The sequence below is a fragment of the Danaus plexippus genome, unplaced genomic scaffold (assembly GCF_018135715.1).
Source record: "Danaus plexippus unplaced genomic scaffold, MEX_DaPlex mxdp_41, whole genome shotgun sequence".
Classification (NCBI taxonomy): domain Eukaryota; kingdom Metazoa; phylum Arthropoda; class Insecta; order Lepidoptera; family Nymphalidae; genus Danaus; species Danaus plexippus.
The window spans coordinates 14,717-32,584 of record NW_026869861.1 but is presented as its reverse complement, the minus strand read 5'-3'; positions in this window follow the sequence as shown (position 1 = coordinate 32,584).

Sequence of the window (17,868 nt, the reverse complement as noted above, 5' to 3'; positions counted from 1 at the left end):
AGTTTCCTACAGAAACCTGGCTTATGGCCATGATTTCAAAATACTCATCTCAACAAGTCATCTCTAACAGTCCAGTCACAACTAACTAATTCTCAGTTAAGAATATTTGACTGTATAGAAAAACTGGTATTTATAAAAATCAAGTATTGTTTCTCACACTTTCGTAGCAAACAAATAAATAATATACATTTATAAAAAATTTGATAATGTAAAATAATTTAAAATGTCCTTCCGACGTAAACTGACTAAAAATAGACGTGTGGCACTCGGAGACTGCCGCGGTAAAGCTATTGCATAGCATTTTATCAACTTATGCAATTATAATTATATTTTTATTTTATATATGCAGTATTTTTTTTTCTTTGTTCTTTTTTTCTTTGGAGATGCCGTAACTTGTGCTATCTATTTCAATAAAATCGTAATAAAATAATATAATGATACGTGTCAGTGACGAGTGCTCATTGCTCGGATGTGTATTCTTTAGTGTGATGCCACTACTGTATTTATATCACAAGCTTCTCGTCAGCAAGTCTAATAACACGTGATGTCACGTAATTATTTTTTTATAATTTTAACACCATATATATATGTACATATACATACACGATAAGGTCTAACTAGTTGCGGGCTTGAACTTACTCGTGGACGAAGACAAAAAGCACCTAGCGTTGTGTGTGAAAGAGATAGAATCAGTCGTGAGCAGTTAGCAGCTAGTTAGCCCTCATAGTGTAGTCGCACGCACACATACACCGTGCCGAAGATTGCCAAACTGAAACGACGTTCGATGTTAGGAGTTAGAAATTTTCGCTACGGAATTTCTGAATTCGGTCTCCGCGCTCAAGGCCCGCGATAGAAGCTATGCAATAAAAGGTTTAAAAGGTCTTGTACACTAGAATTTAAAAAAAGACCAGGAATTCTTAAGAGTTAAGTACAATCCATGAAGAGATTGTTACAAAATTGCTAGGAAGAGTATATTTCCCTTTTTTGATAAAAAAATATATTTCATTGTAACATAAAAATATAATGAAATCTTAAAAAACAATCAATTCGTTAGATAAATAAATTTTTGAAATAGGCATTCTACATAAATATTGGGTTACAAACCATATATACATACATACATTCTCATATAGTACTTTTAACTGTCAGTCCTTACATTGGTCTTACCATTATAATTTGATTTATTTCATTTGATATATACCCACACATAGACATAGGCATGAACAGAAATATATAATAAGTTGCAATAAATATGTATCATTAACAAGACATTGTCAGACCCCTTATAAAAAATTAAATTAAAAAAATAAAATGTAATATTCTTTTGTTTTTTTATGTTCCGATAATAAATTTAAAGCGAATTCCGAGTCTCCAGGCAGAATAAATATTAAAAAAATACTGCGAAACTGTAGAGATCTCGTGTATTGTATAATATGAAGTAGTATGAATTCAAGCAATATGCAACGATCTGCTACAAGAATGCTACGGAAACAAAGAGAACATTGGATAATGACCTTATGTTATACTGACAACGGTCAGTGAATGAAAAAATTAACAAAACTAAGAACTTTGTCTAGTTGTAATGCTTGAGCTACTTTTTTCTTGCTTACCAGAAATATAGGCGTCAAGTTTAATGCGAAATGTACTTATAGGTCGAAAATGGCCCGAAATAATTTGAGAAAAGTGTAATACGGCCATGCCGCTTTTTTATTTTTGCTCGACTTGGCGGTTCACTATCGTACAAACAGGTAAATTTTACAATTCATTTTTCAGACAATATCGAATTTTATCTATAGTAACAAAATAGTTTTAAATCCAATTACCACTTCAATAAGTCAATATATATTGTTAGTTATAATTATTTAAAATAATTTAAATTGTGATAATCTTGATGATTCTATGCTTAACGATATTTATATTCTCATCTAAAAATGTTACCTTTGAATATTATAAATAGTAAGTACTAGACTGGGGGATTTCTGGTACGAGTTGTGGAGCAATAAAAATCTAAGTGGAAGTACTGCCTTATTTATTTCTAACAATATGTACAAAATTTCTATTTAATTAATGTCGGCTAGGTATGCGTGTTCATGCCTCCTGGGTCTGGAAGTGGCACTAAATAAGACGACAGCCATCTCCTTCCATGCCCCTCGCCGCAGAGCCCATCTGGAGCTTAAAGTGATGGTAGAGGGCGTACAAATTCCAGTCGAGGTGCATGCGAAGTACCTCGGCCTTACTTTGGACTCCCGGTGGAGCTTCAAGGAGCATTTTAAGCTCCTCGCTCCACGGCTGTGCGCTGCCGCAGCCGGCCTCGGACGGCTCCTCCCCAACGTGGGAGGGCCTGGTGCAAAGTGCCGTCGGTTGTTTCACGGGGTGATACGGTCGATGGCACTATACGGAGCACCGGTGTGGGCTGAGTGCGTCACACCCTGCACGCAGGCCCTTTTGCGCAGGCCGCAAAGGATAATCGCAACCAGAGCCGTGCGGGCATATCGCACGGTTAGCCACAGGGCGGCCTGCGTACTAGCGGCCACGCCTCCTTTTGACATCGATGCACTTGTGCTTGCGGAGGTGTATCGGCACAGAGTCGAGGCGAGGCAGCGGGGTGAAGAGCCTGCTCTAGTAGACATAGAGCAGGCCCGAACCGAAGCGCGGATTGAGGCTCTACACCGTTGGAAGGAGGCACTTGCCAACCCTATCGCAGGTCACCGGACGATTGCCGCGTTTCGCCCGGTGTTAGAGGAGTGGGTGGGGCAAAATCGGGGCAACCTCACCTTCCGCCTGGTGCAGATTCTAACCGGACATGGTTGTTTCGGCCACTACCTGCACCGGGTCGCCAGAAGGGAAGAAACGCCACAGTGTCACCACTGCGGCGATCCCGACGACACTGCCGACCACACTATGGTAGTGTGTCCGGCGTGGCAAAATGAGCGCCGTGCACTCACTTCGGCGCTCGGCGGGAGGATGCTCTCGCTTCCAAGTTTGGTCGAGGCCATGATTGGTAGCGATGAGGCTTGGGAGGCTGCCGCTTGCTTCGCCGAAGCAGTAATGTCGGCGAAGGAAGCCGCGGAGAGGGAGCGGGAGGTAAATGCTCTAGCCGCTTCCATCCGGCGTAGACGTACGGGTCGGAGGAGACGGGTGAACCCGTAAACGCCTTTCTTCGACGACCTAGAGGTTCGACCAGCCTGCGTCAAATGGCACTGACGCAGGCATTGCACCTGGTCACCACGTTTGGGGATTATCTCGGCTTTCCCGGGTAGTCCCCCATCGGCGCGGTAGTCCGGCGCAGTAGCCGGGCGGCCCGGGGGTGAATTGGTGAATTGCTACAGCAGGTCCCAAATCACCCTAAATACGGGCAGGAAGGGAAGCCGGGGAGTTTTAGTGGGTATTCCCAGTGCCAACACCATCAGGCGCTGGGCGAACCCCACACAAAACTCACTGTCGAGCCAGGGCAGTGAGCAGTCTGTAAGAGGATTTCTCCCCGAAAAAAAAAAAAAAAAAAAAAAAGGGTATGCGTGTTCATATTGTATCATATCTTAGGTCTATCCAACGACGATCCCTATGTACACTAAGGGGTTCTGTAACCTCTCGCACAAATCGGTAGATTTAAAATTCTCTCTTTAGATAAACGAAATGTATGTAATGAAACTAGTATTTTTCGGATAAACTGCGCGTGATTTATTTTTGTAAAAAACTACATACTCCCGACGTTTCGGTTACTTTTCAGCAACCGTGGTCACATCTGACATCTCGTCTGCCCGTGATCACGGTTGCTGAAAAGTAACCGAAACGTCGGGAGTATGTAGTTTTTTACAAAAATAAATCACCAAAGTTTATCCGAAAAATACTAGTTTCACTTAAATGAATTAAACTCGCGAAAATCTTAGATCTCATTATGTATGTAATGTATGACTAATTATACATACCCACATGATCACACAGTTTTTAGTCATTGACACAGCCACATAGTCGGATAGTATTATTAATGAAGCACACAGTTACATTTTCCATAACCATGACATTAGAAAATCATAAAGTCTTGGTCGTTGACACACTCTTACGCATCGGTGATATCTGTTGTTATTTTAATAAAACATAAGTGGATTTAATATGGTTACTATGACAACCGGCACAAAACCTAATTTTATGACGGTGACGTGTTAATAGAATGAAGATCCAAATCTACCGTACAATCGGATATGATATTAATCGGTAATTTAATGGACCGAATGATTCGTTGTGAATTCGCAATGCGAATGTAAGACACTCCGTCTCTGCTTAATACGAGTACATCGGTGCCTATAACTACCGGAGTATTCAAAAACGTACTCGGTACTTATATTATTTGGTATTTCCGCGCCACCAAAACCACGCAACAGTGGAATGCACGCATGTAGTTTGCATGAAAAATGCTTAGCTAAATCAGAGCTAATTAACGAGATGTGTGAACCGGTATCCATTAATACATCTGTCAGGATGCCACCTAGTACCGCCGTAATTACGTCACGATTATTAATGACAGTTACGACTTCTCGACAAAAATTTACGTTACCCGAGTTCGTTCGTCCTTAAGCAAAACAGTTCGGTTCACTATGACCGACTTTCTTACAGAAGTTACAAGCTACGGATTTAAATTGAAACGAATTAGTCCTTGAGGATTGAAGCAAGTTTCGTGGCTTAGTTTTATTATTGCATGATGCACTCATGTGTCCCCATTTATTATACTCACAGCATTTAATATTTATTTATTTATATATTTATATACCAAGAGAAGAAATAGTTACATAATTAATTATAAAAGACATGTGATGCACAAAGGATAACTTATCTCTTAAAAGAGACCTCTACGAGAAACCCTTTTCATAAAGGAAACTACATAAAGAAGCGTGGTGTACATAGGTACAATAAAAAGAGTGAGGGGAAAAAAAATATAGAGATTTATATATAGATAAGCAAACAAAAAAATATATAATAATAGAAAATGTTGATATTATACATACATAGATATATACATAAATATACACATAAATATATACAAATAGTATATATAAATATATACAAATAGTATGAATAAATAAACATTACATATCAGAAGGTAAAAGTGACAGAAGATGTCACTTAAGTTAATGTTTAAATGCAGGTGCACTTGGTCTCTCTTTGTAAACAGAAGGTGGGAGTGAGTTCCAAAGCTGTGCACCTTGGACAGAGAACGATTTACGGAAAAATTTTGTATTAAAGGAGGGGATATCGAGAGGCTCCACTATGCTATATTTTGCATATCAGGTTATATATGCCTGAATATAATGATGAAATTTAAGAATACTCCTTGCCATATAGACATCTAATAATTAATTATAACTGGCTATTGAATAATAATAGTATGTAATTTTACCAGACAAACGTTTCGTTATATACTTTTGTTGTTTGACGAATACCTTAACGAATACCATATCCCTAAACATAACGATAATTTTTAAGAATGTGCCCTCATATCTTAGAATTTACAAATTAAAAATGCCTATGTAACATATCCCTGAATGTTAAGTTACAATATATTTATTGCCTATTAATGTTTTTTAAGTCTGTGGATTTTTTCGATATTTAGAATATTTTCTACATAATTTGATAATTTTTTTAGAAAATATTCTTAAAAAAATATCAAATTGTGTATTAGTTATCGTTTTATAATTAATTACAAAAACATTTTCGCTACGTCGAAAACTTCCTATATTAAATGAATCTTGATGGAAATAACATTGTGTTTTACCTAGTGTATTATATACTCCATTGAAGAGCATTTTATTTAACATATCTTTGGTTTAATTATGTTTTAATTTATATCATGTAGCGAGACATTTGAAAAATTTTCTAAATTTAAGTATGGAAATTTAATGTTTAAATAAAATGAAACTAGTAAATTGTTGTTTGTGTTACGAAAAGGTATAATAATGTTGTTAATCTACTTCACATATTATATCATATTATTATCGTATGCTTTTGAAAAACTTCTATTAAAAAAAAAAAAAAATAACAATACATTGACGATAAAAAATGTATATTATGGATATGGACATGGAGCTTATGAGCTTGTTGCATGTTAAGGTCCGTCAATAATTTTCACACAACTGGAAGCGTATCCCTAAGATGAACTAGAGATTTTCGAATCCCTAGTTTATCACTAGAAAGGAAACGGGACATAGCAGAGTTATATTTAAATGAGAATATGACTGAAATCATACCGATATACGTTAACCCGAAAGAAATCATGAAAGATATACATAGATTTATGGACGACAGATGTGTCAGTCGAGATAGAACCTCTGAAGTAATTCTTATTAGTTATGAATGATTTTTTGTTAAATCGCATTTAAGTTAGTTGTAATTTGATAATAATTAATAATTACCTACAACTTTTTTATGACAAATATAATTCATATCAATACACACGATGTAACTCACAAGCACTACATATTTTAGTAATCAAGATTGCTTAATGCGCTCGGGAATTGCGAGTTGGCTGAGTTGCGAGACTTGGTTTGCTGATAAAAAAATTTGGTTTTTCATGGCATTGCGTTTTCATGCGAATGCCAAGTCAATCTATTTATTTCAACATAAAATATTTTTAATTTTAATGTGGTCACTATGAGATATGGTTAGATAGTTAATAACGTTATAACTTAAGACAGAAGGCCCCTTAAGAGGGGACCGAAAAGATCAACCGACTTGGTATTACGTACATGATCCAAAATTTTACAATGAAAGAACAGTGTTGCGGGACTTGTTTTTTTTTTTACTTTTGTTATCGATGGCATCTCATTTATTTTTATGGAAAACCTCCTTTTTCTCTTTTTTTCCAGTATGATCTACTTCTCTAACACTCGTGCTATCAACGAATTTTCTGAGAGCCCAGTCTCTGACTTATGATACGAGCTACATGTGTATATTTATAGATTACCTTGAAAAGTGGACAGAAAATTCAAAATATTTTAGTTTTTCCCTGAGTTATTCACTAAACACAAATTGTTTTCAAAATTTTGAAGCTTCTTTATAAATTAGAAGCGCCTTACAGTTTTGATGATGGGTCAGTCAGTGAATGAAAAAATTTAACAAAACTTAGAACTTTGTCTAGTTGTAATGCTTGAGCTACTTTTTTCTTGCTTACCAGAAATATAGGCGTCAAGTTTAATGCGAAATGTACTTATAGGTCGAAAATGGCCCGAAATAATTTGAGAAAAGTGTAATACGGCCATGCCGCTTTTTTATTTTTGCTTCACTTGGCGGTTCACTATCGTACCAACAGGTTAATTTTACATTTCATTTTTCAGACAATATCGACTTTTATCTATAGTAACAAAATAGTTTTAAATCCAATTACCACTTCAATAAGCAAATATATACATATGTACAAAATTTCTAATTAATTAATGTCGGTTAGGTATGAGTGTTCATATTGTATCATATCGGTTTCGGTTTAAAGACATTTATTTCTCATAAAGAACACAAAAGTTCGCTTATAATAAGAAATCACAATAATTTTGCTTGAGGGTACATTTAAAAGTCTGTAGTTATATTAGACAAACATGTTTAGGTAGGGGTTATATTAACTTATAAATTATTTTGCACATATTCCATTACACGTTTTTTGAATATAGGAAAACTCTTGCTATTAATGATTAAGTCTGATAATTTATTATAAATTTGAACTCCTTCAAATAAAATGTTTTTCTTTCCATAGTTGGTTCTGGTTTTTGGAAGTTCTAGTTTATTACGTTTTCTAGTGTGGTATGTATGTGTTTTTTTATGAAAGTGTAATTGTAAATGTGTTTTATTTGTTATTATTTTTCTAATCAACATGCAGGTTTTTAAAGTGTATAATTGATTTATATTAAGAAATTTTGTTTTTTTTTATATAATTCAACGGATGGCGTCATATAATCATATTTATAAAGAACTTTAATAATTTTATTTTGTAAAGTTTGTAATGACTTTATGTTAGACTTCGCAGCAGTTCCCCATATTTCAATAAGATATTCGATATGAGGTTTTACTAAAGAATTATAAATAATAGGACGAATTGTATTAGGTATACATAAGGAAATTCTACGTAGTGCTCCTATCAAAGGGGATATTTTATTTTTAAGATGATCAATATGATATTGCCAGGTTAACTTGCTATCCATTATAAGACCTAAATATTTTTCATGATCAGTTTTATTTATTGGCTCGTTAAAAATTGTTAGTTGGTCATGATTTGGTATATTTTTATTTTTAGGCGCGAAGATCATATATGATGTCTTTTTGGTATTAATAGTTAATAAATATCTCAAGTCTATCCTACGACGATCCCTATGTACACTACGGGGTTCTGAAACCTTCGCACAAATCGGTAGATTTAAAATTCTCTCTTTATATAAAAGAAATGTATGTAATGTATGATTAATTACATACCCACATGATCACACAGTTTTTAGTCATTGACACGGCCACATAGTCGGATAGTATTATTAATGAAGCACACAGTTACATTTTCCATAACCATGACATTAGAAAATCATAAAGTCTTGGTCGTTGACACACTCTTACGCATCGGTGATATCTGTTGTTATTTTAATAAAACATAAGTGGATTTAATATGGTTACTATGACAACCGACATAAAACCTAATTTTATGACGGTGACGTGTTAATAGAATGAAGATCCAAATCTACCGTACAATCGGATATGATATTAATCGGTAATTTAATGGACCGAATGATTCGTTGTGAATTCGCAATGCGAATGTAAGACACTCCGTCTCTGCTTAATACGAGTACATCGGTGCCTATAACTACCGGAGTATTCAAAAACGTACTCGGTACTTATATTATTTGGTATTTCCGGGCCACCAAAACCACGCAACAGTGGAATGCACGTGTTAGAATATAGTTAAAATATTTTATAAGAAAACTAGATTTACATACATATTTCAAATAAAATAGTTCATTAAACACATAATAACATTTATTTTCTGTTCATTTTAACATTTAACAAAACTATTGTTTTTTTATAAAGAAAAACCATACAATAAAATACACTTATCTCATCTATGTATTTCGCAAAATGGTTTTCACTATATCCAGAACTTTTCGCTTGAAGGTCTGTCCCTTGTTGGTGTCCGACGTGAGAACTGACTTGCCCCAGTGAAGGGCTATGTTTTATAGGTCTTATCCACACCACTCGATATTCAAGATGTTTACTTTTTAATTGTTACAAAATATATATTGAAAATATACATTTTATAAATAACTAAATATATAAAAATAATAATAGTAATGTTTTGGTAAATGGTATTTGAAAGCGGGTTCCAATTTAAAGGTATACTAAACACATTTGACACGTTACTGGCGACGAACCGCTTTTGTACCTTAGTCTTACTCTTACTCTTTAATAATAATTCCTTCAGTATTAAATCAGATAATATTTTAAATACAATAAATATATTTTTAAGTGTTATTTATACATATAACAGTTATATAACAAAGCTGATTTCAATATAATTGTATACTAAACACTGGTTTGATATATTATTAACGACGCAACACTTTTATAAGTCTTACCCTCACTATTCGATTATTAATCTTTAAATGATAATTTATATAAAAATAGTATCTTCAATAAACATTGTATAAATATAGAACAGTATCCTAACACACGCATGTAGTTTGCATGAAAAATGCTTAGCTAAATCAGAGCTAATTAACGAGATGTATGAACCGGTATCCATTAATACATCTGTCGGGATGCCACCTAGTACCGCCGTAATTACGTCACGATTATTAATGTCAGTTACGACTTCTCGACAAAAATTTACGTTACCCGAGTTCGTTCGTCCTTAAGCAAAACAGTTCGGTTCACTATGACCGACTTTCTTACAGAAGTTACAAGCTACGGATTTAAATTGAAACGAATTAGTCCTTGAGGATTGAAGCAAGTTTCGTGGCTTAGTTTTATTATTGCATGATGCACTCATGTGTCCCCATTTATTATACTCACAGCATTTAATATTTATTTATTTATATATTTATATACCAAGAGAAGAAATAGTTACATAATTAATTATAAAGACATGTGATGCACAAAGGATAACTTATCTCTTAAAAGAGACCTCTACGAGAAACCCTTTTCATAAAGGAAACTACATAAAGAAGCGTGGTGTACATAGGTACAATAAAAAGAGTGAGGGGAAAAAAAATATAGAGATTTATATATAGATAAGCAAACAAAAAAATATATAATAATAGAAAATGTTGATATTATACATACATAGATATATACATAAATATACACATAAATATATACAAATAGTATATATAAATATATACAAATAGTATGAATAAATAAACATTACATATCAGAAGGTAAAAGTGACAGAAGATGTCACTTAAGTTAATGTTTAAATGCAGGTGCACTTGGTCTCTCTTTGTAAACAGAAGGTGGGAGTGAGTTCCAAAGCTGTGCACCTTGGACAGAGAACGATTTACGGAAAAATTTTGTATTAAAGGAGGGGATATCGAGAGGCTCCACTATGCTATATTTTGCATATCAGGTTATATATGCCTGAATATAATGATGAAATTTAAGAATACTCCTTGCCATATAGACATCTAATAATTAATTATAACTGGCTATTGAATAATAATAGTATGTAATTTTACCAGACAAACGTTTCGTTATATACTTTTGTTGTTTGACGAATACCTTAACGAATACCATATCCCTAAACATAACGATAATTTTTAAGAATGTGCCCTCATATCTTAGAATTTACAAATTAAAAATGCCTATGTAACATATCCCTGAATGTTAAGTTACAATATATTTATTGCCTATTAATGTTTTTTAAGTCTGTGGATTTTTTCGATATTTAGAATATTTTCTACATAATTTGATAATTTTTTTAGAAAGTATTCTAAAAAAAATATCAAATTGTGTATTAGTTATCGTTTTATAATTAATTACAAAAACATTTTCGCTACGTCGAAAACTTCCTATATTAAATGAATCTTGATGGAAATAACATTGTGTTTTACCTAGTGTATTATATACTCCATTGAAGAGCATTTTATTTAACATATCTTTGGTTTAATTATGTTTTAATTTATATCATGTAGCGAGACATTTGAAAAATTTTCTAAATTTAAGTATGGAAATTTAATGTTTAAATAAAATGAAACTAGTAAATTGTTGTTTGTGTTACGAAAAGGTATAATAATGTTGTTAATCTACTTCACATATTATATCATATTATTATCGTATGCTTTTGAAAAACTTCTATTAAAAAAAAAAAAAAAAATAACAATACATTGACGATAAAAAATGTATATTATGGATATGGACATGGAGCTTATGAGCTTGTTGCATGTTAAGGTCCGTCAATAATTTTCACACAACTGGAAGCGTATCCCTAAGATGAACTAGAGATTTTCGAATCCCTAGTTTATCACTAGAAAGGAAACGGGACATAGCAGAGTTATATTTAAATGAGAATATGACTGAAATCATACCGATATACGTTAACCCGAAAGAAATCATGAAAAGATATACATAGATTTATGGACGACAGATGTGTCAGTCGAGATAGAACCTCTGAAGTAATTCTTATTAGTTATGAATGATTTTTTGTTAAATCGCATTTAAGTTAGTTGTAATTTGATAATAATTAATAATTACCTACAACTTTTTTATGACAAATATAATTCATATCAATACACACGATGTAACTCACAAGCACTACATATTTTAGTAATCAAGATTGCTTAATGCGCTCGGGAATTGCGAGTTGGCTGAGTTGCGAGACTTGGTTTGCTGATAAAAAAATTTGGTTTTTCATGGCATTGCGTTTTCATGCGAATGCCAAGTCAATCTATTTATTTCAACATAAAATATTTTTAATTTTAATGTGGTCACTATGAGATATGGTTAGATAGTTAATAACGTTATAACTTAAGACAGAAGGCCCCTTAAGAGGGGACCGAAAAGATCAACCGACTTGGTATTACGTACATGATCCAAATTTTACAATGAAAGAACAGTGTTGCGGGACTTGTTTTTTTTTTTACTTTTGTTATCGATGGCATCTCATTTATTTTTATGGAAAACCTCCTTTTTCTCTTTTTTTCCAGTATGATCTACTTCTCTAACACTCGTGCTATCAACGAATTTTCTGAGAGCCCAGTCTCTGACTTATGATACGAGCTACATGTGTATATTTATAGATTACCTTGAAAAGTGGACAGAAAATTCAAAATATTTTAGTTTTTCCCTGAGTTATTCACTAAACACAAATTGTTTTCAAAATTTTGAAGCTTCTTTATAAATTAGAAGCGCCTTACAGTTTTGATGATGGGTCAGTCAGTGAATGAAAAAATTTAACAAAACTTAGAACTTTGTCTAGTTGTAATGCTTGAGCTACTTTTTTCTTGCTTACCAGAAATATAGGCGTCAAGTTTAATGCGAAATGTACTTATAGGTCGAAAATGGCCCGAAATAATTTGAGAAAAGTGTAATACGGCCATGCCGCTTTTTTATTTTTGCTTCACTTGGCGGTTCACTATCGTACCAACAGGTTAATTTTACATTTCATTTTTCAGACAATATCGACTTTTATCTATAGTAACAAAATAGTTTTAAATCCAATTACCACTTCAATAAGCAAATATATACATATGTACAAAATTTCTAATTAATTAATGTCGGTTAGGTATGAGTGTTCATATTGTATCATATCGGTTTCGGTTTAAAGACATTTATTTCTCATAAAGAACACAAAAGTTCGCTTATAATAAGAAATCACAATAATTTTGCTTGAGGGTACATTTAAAAGTCTGTAGTTATATTAGACAAACATGTTTAGGTAGGGGTTATATTAACTTATAAATTATTTTGCACATATTCCATTACACGTTTTTTGAATATAGGAAAACTCTTGCTATTAATGATTAAGTCTGATAATTTATTATAAATTTGAACTCCTTCAAATAAAATGTTTTTCTTTCCATAGTTGGTTCTGGTTTTTGGAAGTTCTAGTTTATTACGTTTTCTAGTGTGGTATGTATGTGTTTTTTTATGAAAGTGTAATTGTAAATGTGTTTTATTTGTTATTATTTTTCTAATCAACATGCAGGTTTTTAAAGTGTATAATTGATTTATATTAAGAAATTTTGTTTTTTTTTATATAATTCAACGGATGGCGTCATATAATCATATTTATAAAGAACTTTAATAATTTTATTTTGTAAAGTTTGTAATGACTTTATGTTAGACTTCGCAGCAGTTCCCCATATTTCAATAAGATATTCGATATGAGGTTTTACTAAAGAATTATAAATAATAGGACGAATTGTATTAGGTATACATAAGGAAATTCTACGTAGTGCTCCTATCAAAGGGGATATTTTATTTTTAAGATGATCAATATGATATTGCCAGGTTAACTTGCTATCCATTATAAGACCTAAATATTTTTCATGATCAGTTTTATTTATTGGCTCGTTAAAATTGTTAGTTGGTCATGATTTGGTATATTTTTATTTTTAGGCGCGAAGATCATATATGATGTCTTTTTGGTATTAATAGTTAATAAATATCTCAAGTCTATCCTACGACGATCCCTATGTACACTACGGGGTTCTGAAACCTTCGCACAAATCGGTAGATTTAAAATTCTCTCTTTATATAAAGAAATGTATGTAATGTATGATTAATTACATACCCCACATGATCACACAGTTTTTAGTCATTGACACGGCCACATAGTCGGATAGTATTATTAATGAAGCACACAGTTACATTTTCCATAACCATGACATTAGAAAATCATAAAGTCTTGGTCGTTGACACACTCTTACGCATCGGTGATATCTGTTGTTATTTTAATAAAACATAAGTGGATTTAATATGGTTACTATGACAACCGACATAAAACCTAATTTTATGACGGTGACGTGTTAATAGAATGAAGATCCAAATCTACCGTACAATCGGATATGATATTAATCGGTAATTTAATGGACCGAATGATTCGTTGTGAATTCGCAATGCGAATGTAAGACACTCCGTCTCTGCTTAATACGAGTACATCGGTGCCTATAACTACCGGAGTATTCAAAAACGTACTCGGTACTTATATTATTTGGTATTTCCGGGCCACCAAAACCACGCAACAGTGGAATGCACGTGTTAGAATATAGTTAAAATATTTTATAAGAAAACTAGATTTACATACATATTTCAAATAAAATAGTTCATTAAACACATAATAACATTTATTTTCTGTTCATTTTAACATTTAACAAAACTATTGTTTTTTTATAAAGAAAAACCATACAATAAAATACACTTATCTCATCTATGTATTTCGCAAAATGGTTTTCACTATATCCAGAACTTTTCGCTTGAAGGTCTGTCCCTTGTTGGTGTCCGACGTGAGAACTGACTTGCCCCAGTGAAGGGCTATGTTTTATAGGTCTTATCCACACCACTCGATATTCAAGATGTTTACTTTTTAATTGTTACAAAATATATTGAAAATATACATTTTATAAATAACTAAATATAAAAATAATAATAGTAATGTTTTGGTAAATGGTATTTGAAAGCGGGTTCCAATTTAAAGGTATACTAAACACATTTGACACGTTACTGGCGACGAACCGCTTTTGTACCTTAGTCTTACTCTTACTCTTTAATAATAATTCCTTCAGTATTAAATCAGATAATATTTTAAATACAATAAATATATTTTTAAGTGTTATTTATACATATAACAGTTATATAACAAAGCTGATTTCAATATAATTGTATACTAAACACTGGTTTGATATATTATTAACGACGCAACACTTTTATAAGTCTTACCCTCACTATTCGATTATTAATCTTTAAATGATAATTTATATAAAAATAGTATCTTCAATAAACATTGTATAAATATAGAACAGTATCCTAACACACGCATGTAGTTTGCATGAAAAATGCTTAGCTAAATCAGAGCTAATTAACGAGATGTATGAACCGGTATCCATTAATACATCTGTCGGGATGCCACCTAGTACCGCCGTAATTACGTCACGATTATTAATGTCAGTTACGACTTCTCGACAAAAATTTACGTTACCCGAGTTCGTTCGTCCTTAAGCAAAACAGTTCGGTTCACTATGACCGACTTTCTTACAGAAGTTACAAGCTACGGATTTAAATTGAAACGAATTAGTCCTTGAGGATTGAAGCAAGTTTCGTGGCTTAGTTTTATTATTGCATGATGCACTCATGTGTCCCCATTTATTATACTCACAGCATTTAATATTTATTTATTTATATATTTATATACCAAGAGAAGAAATAGTTACATAATTAATTATAAAAGACATGTGATGCACAAAGGATAACTTATCTCTTAAAAGAGACCTCTACGAGAAACCCTTTTCATAAAGGAAACTACATAAAGAAGCGTGGTGTACATAGGTACAATAAAAAGAGTGAGGGGAAAAAAAATAGAGATTTATATATAGATAAGCAAACAAAAAATATATAATAATAGAAAATGTTGATATTATACATACATAGATATATACATAAATATACATATATACAAATAGTATATATAAATATATACAAATAGTATGAATAAATAAACATTACATATCAGAAGGTAAAAGTGACAGAAGATGTCACTTAAGTTAATGTTTAAATGCAGGTGCACTTGGTCTCTCTTTGTAAACAGAAGGTGGGAGTGAGTTCCAAAGCTGTGCACCTTGGACAGAGAACGATTTACGGAAAAATTTTGTATTAAAGGAGGGGATATCGAGAGGCTCCACTATGCTATATTTTGCATATCAGGTTTATATGCCTGAATATAATGATGAAATTTAAGAATACTCCTTGCCATATAGACATCTAATAATTAATTATAACTGGCTATTGAATAATAATAGTATGTAATTTTACCAGACAAACGTTTCGTTATATACTTTTGTTGTTTGACGAATACCTTAACGAATACCATATCCCTAAACATAACGATAATTTTTAAGAATGTGCCCTCATATCTTAGAATTTACAAATAAAAATGCCTATGTAACATATCCCTGAATGTTAAGTTACAATATATTTATTGCCTATTAATGTTTTTTAAGTCTGTGGATTTTTTCGATATTTAGAATATTTTCTACATAATTTGATAATTTTTTTAGAAAGTATTCTAAAAAAAATATCAAATTGTGTATTAGTTATCGTTTTATAATTAATTACAAAAACATTTTCGCTACGTCGAAAACTTCCTATATTAAATGAATCTTGATGGAAATAACATTGTGTTTTACCTAGTGTATTATATACTCCATTGAAGAGCATTTTATTTAACATATCTTTGGTTTAATTATGTTTTAATTTATATCATGTAGCGAGACATTTGAAAAATTTTCTAAATTTAAGTATGGAAATTTAATGTTTAAATAAAATGAAACTAGTAAATTGTTGTTTGTGTTACGAAAAGGTATAATAATGTTGTTAATCTACTTCACATATTATATCATATTATTATCGTATGCTTTTGAAAAACTTCTATTAAAAAAAAAAAAAAAAAACAATACATTGACGATAAAAAATGTATATTATGGATATGGACATGGAGCTTATGAGCTTGTTGCATGTTAAGGTCCGTCAATAATTTTCACACAACTGGAAGCGTATCCCTAAGATGAACTAGAGATTTTCGAATCCCTAGTTTATCACTAGAAAGGAAACGGGACATAGCAGAGTTATATTTAAATGAGAATATGACTGAAATCATACCGATATACGTTAACCCGAAAGAAATCATGAAAAGATACATAGATTTATGGACGACAGATGTGTCAGTCGAGATAGAACCTCTGAAGTAATTCTTATTAGTTATGAATGATTTTTTGTTAAATCGCATTTAAGTTAGTTGTAATTTGATAATAATTAATAATTACCTACAACTTTTTTATGACAAATATAATTCATATCAATACACACGATGTAACTCACAAGCACTACATATTTTAGTAATCAAGATTGCTTAATGCGCTCGGGAATTGCGAGTTGGCTGAGTTGCGAGACTTGGTTTGCTGATAAAAAAATTTGGTTTTTCATGGCATTGCGTTTTCATGCGAATGCCAAGTCAATCTATTTATTTCAACATAAAATATTTTTAATTTTAATGTGGTCACTATGAGATATGGTTAGATAGTTAATAACGTTATAACTTAAGACAGAAGGCCCCTTAAGAGGGGACCGAAAAGATCAACCGACTTGGTATTACGTACATGATCCAAAATTTTACAATGAAAGAACAGTGTTGCGGGACTTGTTTTTTTTTTTACTTTTGTTATCGATGGCATCTCATTTATTTTTATGGAAAACCTCCTTTTTCTCTTTTTTCCAGTATGATCTACTTCTCTAACACTCGTGCTATCAACGAATTTTCTGAGAGCCCAGTCTCTGACTTATGATACGAGCTACATGTGTATATTTATAGATTACCTTGAAAAGTGGACAGAAAATTCAAATATTTTAGTTTTTCCCTGAGTTATTCACTAAACACAAATTGTTTTCAAAATTTTGAAGCTTCTTTATAAATTAGAAGCGCCTTACAGTTTTGATGATGGGTCAGTCAGTGAATGAAAAAATTTAACAAAACTTAGAACTTTGTCTAGTTGTAATGCTTGAGCTACTTTTTTCTTGCTTACCAGAAATATAGGCGTCAAGTTTAATGCGAAATGTACTTATAGGTCGAAAATGGCCCGAAATAATTTGAGAAAAGTGTAATACGGCCATGCCGCTTTTTTATTTTTGCTTCACTTGGCG